Source organism: Eulemur rufifrons, chromosome 7 (genome assembly GCF_041146395.1).
Source record: "Eulemur rufifrons isolate Redbay chromosome 7, OSU_ERuf_1, whole genome shotgun sequence".
Classification (NCBI taxonomy): domain Eukaryota; kingdom Metazoa; phylum Chordata; class Mammalia; order Primates; family Lemuridae; genus Eulemur; species Eulemur rufifrons.
Window position 1 is genome coordinate 139943473 of NC_090989.1, and position 7268 is coordinate 139950740.

The window sequence follows — 7268 nt, forward strand, 5'->3', positions numbered from 1 at the left end:
GTAATCACTGTACTAAGATCAAGGTAGAATCAAGTATATATGTATATGAAATGCAAATCTTTAAACAGTTTAGAAAGTAAAGGACTTTCTAAAACATGTTTATTTATAATTGACACATATTAATTGTATAAATGGGGTACAGTGTGATGTTTCAATGCATGTATAGATTGTATAATGATCAAATCGGGGTAATTACCATATCTACCACTTTAGACATTCCTTTGTGGGGATAATAGTCAAAGTCTTCTAGCTATCTCGAAATACACACTACTTTATTTGCTATAGTCAGCCTATTGTATAATATAACACCAAAATTCATTCCCTCTATCTAACTATTGTACCCATTGACCAACCTCTGCCTGTCCCCACCTCCCCACCACCCTCCCCAGCCTCTGGTAACCACTATTCTACTCTCTACTTCTATGAAATGAACTTTTTTAGATTCTACATGAATGAGATCACGCAGTGTTTTGTCTTTCTGTGCCTGGCTTATTTCAGTTAACATAATGTCCTCCAGGTTCATCCATGTTGCCGCTAACGACAGGATTTCATTATGTTATGGCTGAACAGTATTCCATTGTGTCTGTATGTGTGTGTACCACATTTTCTTTGTCCATTCATCCATGGATGGACATTTAGATTGATTCCATATCTTGGCTATTGCGAATAGCACTGCAATAAACATGAGAGTGTAGGTATCTCCTTGACACACTGTTTTCATTTCCTGTGGATAAATACCTAATACTTGGATTGCTGGGTCATATGGTAGTTCTATTTTTAACTTTTTGAGAAAACTTCATACTGTTTTCCATAGTGGCTATACTAATTTATATTCCCACCAACGGTGAAGAGTTTACCTTTCTCCATATCCTTGCCAGCATTTGTTTTTTGTCTTTTTGATAATAGCCATTCTGACTGGAGTGAAATGGTATTTCAATGTGGTTTTGATTTACATTTCTCTGATGATCAGTGATGTTGAAATTTTTTTCATGTATCTGTTGGCCACTTGAATGTCTTCTTTTGAGAAATGTCTATTCAGGTCTTTTGCCCATTTTTTTTTTTTTTTTTTTTTTTTTGAAACAGGGTCTCGCTCTGTTGCCCGGGCTAGAGTGAGTGCCGTGGCGTCCTCCTAGCTCACAGCAACCTCAAACTCCTGGGCTCAAGCAATCCTCCTGCCTCAGCCTCCTGAGTAGCTGGGACTACAGGCATGCGCCACCATGCCCGGCTAATTTTTTTCTATATATTTTTAGTTGTCCATATAATTTCTTTCTATTTTTAGTAGAGATGGAGTCTCGCTCTCGCTCAGGCTGGTCTCGAACTCCTGAGCTCAAAGGATCTGCCCGCCTCGGCCTCCCAAGTGCTAGGATTACAGGCATGAGCCACTGCGCCCGGCCATTTTGCCCATTTTTTAATCAGACTATTTGGCTTTTTGCTATTGAGCTGTTTGAGTTCCTTGTATATTCTGGATATTAACCCCTTATCAGATGCATAGTTTGCAAATACTTTTTCCCATTCAGTACGTTGTCTTCTCATTTTTTTTTTTTTTTTTTTTTGGTCTATTTGTTTTGTTTTTTTGAGGCAGAGTCTCACTCTGTTGCCCAGGCTACAGTGCAGTGGTGTCAGCCTAGCTCACAGTAATCTCAAATTCCTGGGCTCAAGCAATCTTTCTGCCTCAGCCTCCCAAGTAGCTGGGACTACAAGCATGCGCCACCATGCCCAGCTAATTTTTTCTATATTTTTAGTTGTCCAGCTAATTTCTTTCTATTTATAGTAGAGATGGGATCTTGCTCTTGCTGAGGCTGGTCTCGAACTCCTAACCTCAAGCGATCGTCCCGCCTTGGCCTCTAGAGTGCTAGGATTACAGGCGTGAGCCACTGCGTCCAGCCTGTAGGTTGTCTTTTCACTCTATTGATCATTCCCTTTGCTATGCAGAAACTTTTTAGTTTTATGTAATCCCATTTGTCTATTTCTGCTTTGGTTGCCTGTGCTGTTGAGATTTTATTAAAGAAAAATTATTACCCAGTCCAATTTCATGAAGCATTTCCTCTATATTTTCTTCTACTAGTTTCACAGTTTTGGGTCTTACATTTAGTCTTTAATCCATTTTTAGTTTTAGTTTTTGTTTTTGTTTTTTTTGAGACATGTTCTTGCTGTTACCCGGGTTAGAGTGCAGTGGCATCATCATAGCTCACTGCAACCTCACACTGGGCTCAAGCATATTCCTGCCTTAGCCTTCCAAGTAGCTGGGACTACAGGTGCGCACCACCATGCCCAGCTAATTTTTCTATTTTTTGTAGAGACAGGGTCTCGCTCTTGCTCAGGCTGGTCTGGAATTCCTGGCAATCCTCCTCACCTCAGCCTCCCAAAGTGCTAGGACTACAGGCATGAGCTGCCATGCCCAGCCTAAGTTGATTTTTGTACATGGTGAGAGACAGTGGTCTAGTTTTAGTCCTCTGTAGATATCCAGTTTTCCTAGCAACATTTTTTAATAAAAAGATATGAAACACTTCATGAATTTGCATGTCATGCTTGCACAGGGGCCATGTGAATGGTCTCTGTATCATTCCAATTTTAGTATATGTGCTGCCAAAGTGAGCACCCAGCACCATTTATTGAAGAAACTGTCCTTTCCCAATGTATGTTTCTTGGCACCTTTGTAAAAAATCAGTTGGCTATAAAGGCATGGGTTTCTCAGTTCTCTTTTCTGTTCCATTGGTCTATGTGTCTGTTTTTATGCCAATACCATGCTGTTTTGGTTAATATAGCTTTGTAACATATTTTGAAGTAAGGTAGAGTAAGGTCTCCAGTTTTGTTCTTTTTGCTCAATATTGCTTTGGCTATCTGGGTCTTTTGCATTTCCATACGAATTCTGAGATTGTTTTTTCTATTTCTGTGAAGTGTGTCAGTCATTGGTTATTTTGATAGGGAAGGCATTCAATCTGTAGATTCCTTTGGGTAATATGGACATTTTAACAATATTAATTCTTTCATAAACATGGTATATCTTTCCATCTGTGTCCTCTTCAATTTCTTTCATCAATGTTTTATAGTTTTTATTGTAGAGATCTTCCACATCCTTTACTAAGTTTATTCCTAGGTTATTTTTTTGTGTAGCTATTTTAATTGGTTACACGTCTTGAGTTGTTCTAAGGAAAAAAATGTAATTGTTTTCTTGATTCTTTTTCAGATAGTTCACTGTTGGCATACAGAAAGTGATTTTAGTAAGTTGATTTTTGTATCCAATAACTTTATTAAATGCATTTATTAATTCTAACAGTTTTTTGGTGGCGTATTGAGGGTTTTCTATATATATGACCATGTCTGTAAACAGGAACAATTTGGTTTCCTTCTTTCCAATCTGGATGCTCTTTCTTTCTTTCTCTTGCCTAATTGCTCTGGCTGGAACTTCCAGCAATGTGTTGAATAAAAGTGAAGAAAGTAGGTATCCTTGTCTTGTTCCAGATCTTAGAGGAAAAGAGTTCAACCTTTCCCCTAAATAATCAACTTTTCCCAACATCAGTATGATGTTAGCTGTGGGTATGTCATGTATAGTCTTTATTGTTTTGAGGTAGTCTCCTTCTATACCCAATTTGTTGAAAGTTTTTATCATGAAGGGATATAAAATTTTATTGAATGATTTTTCAGTATCTAATATGGCTTTTGTCCTTGAGTCTGTTAATGTGATGTGTCATATTTATTGATTTGCATATGTTGAACCATCTTTGCATCCCTGGGATGAATCCCACTTGATCACAGTGAATGATCTTTTTAATGTGTTGCTGAATTTGGTTTGCTAGTATTTTGTTGAGGATTTTTGTGTATATTTGCATCAAGGCTATTGGCCTGATCAAGTACTAAATATAAAATATAAATCTTTAAACAGTTTAGAAAGTATAAGAGAACATGTCTATCCTTGAGGTAACTACAGAAACATAGTTAAAATATAAACACAGACTGCAAGAAGATGTTTCCAAGGGTTATTTCTAACAAAGGATAACATCCATAATACGTCAAGAACTCTCAAATACAGGAAAAAAACTTCAGCCTGGGCATGGTGGCTCACACCTGTAATCCTAGCACTCTGGGAGTCCGAGACAGGAGGATTGCTTAAGCTCAGAAGTTCGAGACCAGCCTGAGCAAGAGAGACACAGCATCTCTACTAAAACTAAAAAAATTAGCTGTGCATCATGGCGCCGGCCTATAGTTCCAGCTACTCGGGAGGCTGAGGCAAGAGGATCACTTGAGCCCAGGAGTTTGAGGTTACAGTGAGCTTCGATGACACCACTGTACTCTACCCAAGGCAACAGAGTAAGACTCTGTTGCAAAAAAAAAAAAAAAGAAAAGAAAGAAAAAGAAAAAGAAACTTAGTTTTTTCATGAGGGAAAAAAAAACCACCTCAATTTAAAAAAAGGCAAAAGATATAAACAAACAACTCATGAAAGTGTGGAAACCTAAAAGGTCAACGAACAAATGAAAAGATGATCAGGTTCACTGGTAATATGAGAAACATAAAATAAAATGAGGCACCATTTCAGTTCCAGACCGGCAAAAATGTTAAGCTGAATTAATATTATGGGCAGGACAAGATTGGGGAAACAAGCACTCCCATACATAGCTGATAGAAACAAAAACTGGGGCTATTTTTTTTTTTGGTGAGACAGAGTCTCACTCATTCACCCCGGGTAGAATGCAATGGGGACTACAGGCTCGTGCCATGATGCCAGGCTAATTTTTCTATTTTTAGTAGAAACGGGGTCTCGCTCTTGCTCAGGCTGTTCTTGAACTCCTGAGCTCAAGCAATCCTCCTGCCTCGGCCTCCCAGAGTGCTAGGATTACAGGAGTGAACCACCGCGCCCGGCCCTGGGTCTACCATTTTGGAAACCCATTTGGAAATATTTAACCATGTTGAAATCGCACATACCTTCTGACCCAACAATTTTACTTCTAAGTACTTATCCAACATATAAACTCTCACATATGTGCACAAGAAGAGATGTTCAAATACGTTTGTTCATTGTAACACTGAAATGATCAAAAACTAAAAATGTTAAAATTTTTCTGTTGAGAAATACGTAAATTGTGACATATTTATACAATGAAATATCAAATAGCATCTATAATGAATGAACCAGAGTTACATGTATTAGATATATTTCAAAATACTAATTTAAAAAGCAAGCTATGAAAAAATACATATAGCACAAATACCATGTTAGACATTGTTTATGGATACATCTGTACATATACTACAGACAATAAAAACACAGACAGGAAGGATACCTACCAAATTCAATATAGTGTTTACCTTTGGAAAGGAAAGAATAAGATTAGAGGGGGCAGTACTTTAAAAGTATAACTTTATTTTCTTTTTTAAACAAGGGACCTTGAAGCAAATTTGGCAAAATGTTATAATCTACTAAAGCTGGTTAGTGTCTGTAACTGCCGTTATCCTCTGTACTTCCAGGGCTTGAAATATTTCAAAAATTAAAAATAAAACTAGCCAAATGTAAAAATATTGGGGGAAAGATAATACTTCCCACCTTTTATTACACCAATTTGCTATGATACATATTACTGTACTTTTAGAATTATAATTTAGCCACAAATTTACCAGTGGTGGAATTGCCCTACCCAGACTTCTTGTTAAAAGTAAATTTTCCTTACTGTTTAAGACACATCTAATGTAGGTCTTCTGCTCCTTACAGCACATTGCACATTGATACAATGTTCTTTATCAAAATAAAACACAAAACCCTGAAGAATGTACAAATTCCAGTGAGTTCTTGATGACTAAAAGACCTTGTTATTCTCATACAGGCTGGAGGCAGGAATTTTGCAAACTATACAAATAGCTGTAGCTTTACAAGAACCACCCTAGTTTTGCTTCATGCTTTTCCTAATCATTGAACAGTCTGTTAGAGAATATGTCTGTTTTGTTTTTGGCATTATTGGCCACATCTAGAAATGTGATGGAGAGTCTAAATTTGCTTCTTTGGAAGTATTTAAAGGCGTTCTGTGACTTCCTAAAAATGTTGTTTAAATGTATATTCTAACTTTTCAATGAGCAGGACAGCTCATGGATAGGAAATGGATTTGTTTCTTTTCTAGCCTAGGTAGAGTCACACCTGGGGTAGATCCACAATCTGGTATTCTATATAGGTATTCAACAAGGTTATAGAGCCAACTCCCAAAACTATAAAGCTTTCATCTAAACATCATGCTTCTGTAATAAACAATGACAAAGGTATGAACATTTTAATTAAATGGATTTATTTAAAAAGAAGACTACAAAATTTGACATTAAGAGAGATAAAAAAAAGACCCACAGGATTTAAACTGACAAATAGAAAAATGGCCATAAACAATGTAAAAATACATTTCCCGGTCCTCAAACAGAACATAATTTAAGTACGGTAATTATAAAAATTTTTGTACTGTAAATGCATTTCCCTTATAATTAAAACCATTCTAAACAATTTATTTGTATAAAATGTAACAAATGAAATTTATCATAGCTATTAATAAAAAATTATTTTAAGTTTTAGTTTATTGAGTTTACCCTTTTCTGTACATAATAGTGGTTTCTGGTCCCAAGTTCTCCTTGAGCTTATTCACGTTGTACAACGGTCTTTTAACTCTCTTATTTCCTTCTATAATAGAAGAGAGAGGCTAACCATTCATGGGTTTCATAGAAAACCAATGTGAAGGAAGGTTCCAAGAGTGACCCAAAATACCAGTGAATGTATCTTTCTGAACAGGAAAGAATTAAGTGGCCAACTAAGAGACCCATTTCTGCACCAATGAAACAAATGGAGGTGAAATCTCAGAACAAGCAGAGCTGAAGCTCAAATGCCAACATGCTACATATGTGAGGCCAGCTGAGAATATGTCTCTCAATCTTGATTACACCCACTGCATGGGTGGTGACTCTGAGGTAGCCCAGATGATTTGCTATGAATTCTAAATGGGTACAGATGACAGTTAAAATGACAATGGTACAGTCTGATATGAAATTCTACAATCTGCTTTCCATATACTGGTTATCTGAATCAGTCTTTATTCTTAAACCCAAGACCCTGCTATTTCTCCTCTGTTAGATGACACACCCAATAAAAACAGCATCCATGATTGGTTTCATTATCTCCCAAATAGATAGTGGTGACATCATCCAAACTCTGATATAAACAGGTAAGGTACTCCGTCAGTGAGACGGAGCAGAAGTTATGTCTGGCCATACTGACCAATTCCTGAGAATCACATTAGCCACG

The 7268-nt window shown here is 36.9% G+C and overlaps 1 non-coding gene across 1 annotated transcript; it reads right to left on the minus strand.

Annotated features, from left to right (window-relative positions):
• Positions 1-2492: 2492 nt before the first annotated feature.
• LOC138388833 (U6 spliceosomal RNA) lies at positions 2493-2599 on the minus strand. The gene has a single exon (XR_011234315.1). It is a non-coding gene; the product is annotated as a U6 spliceosomal RNA (small nuclear RNA).
• Positions 2600-7268: the final 4669 nt, after the last annotated feature.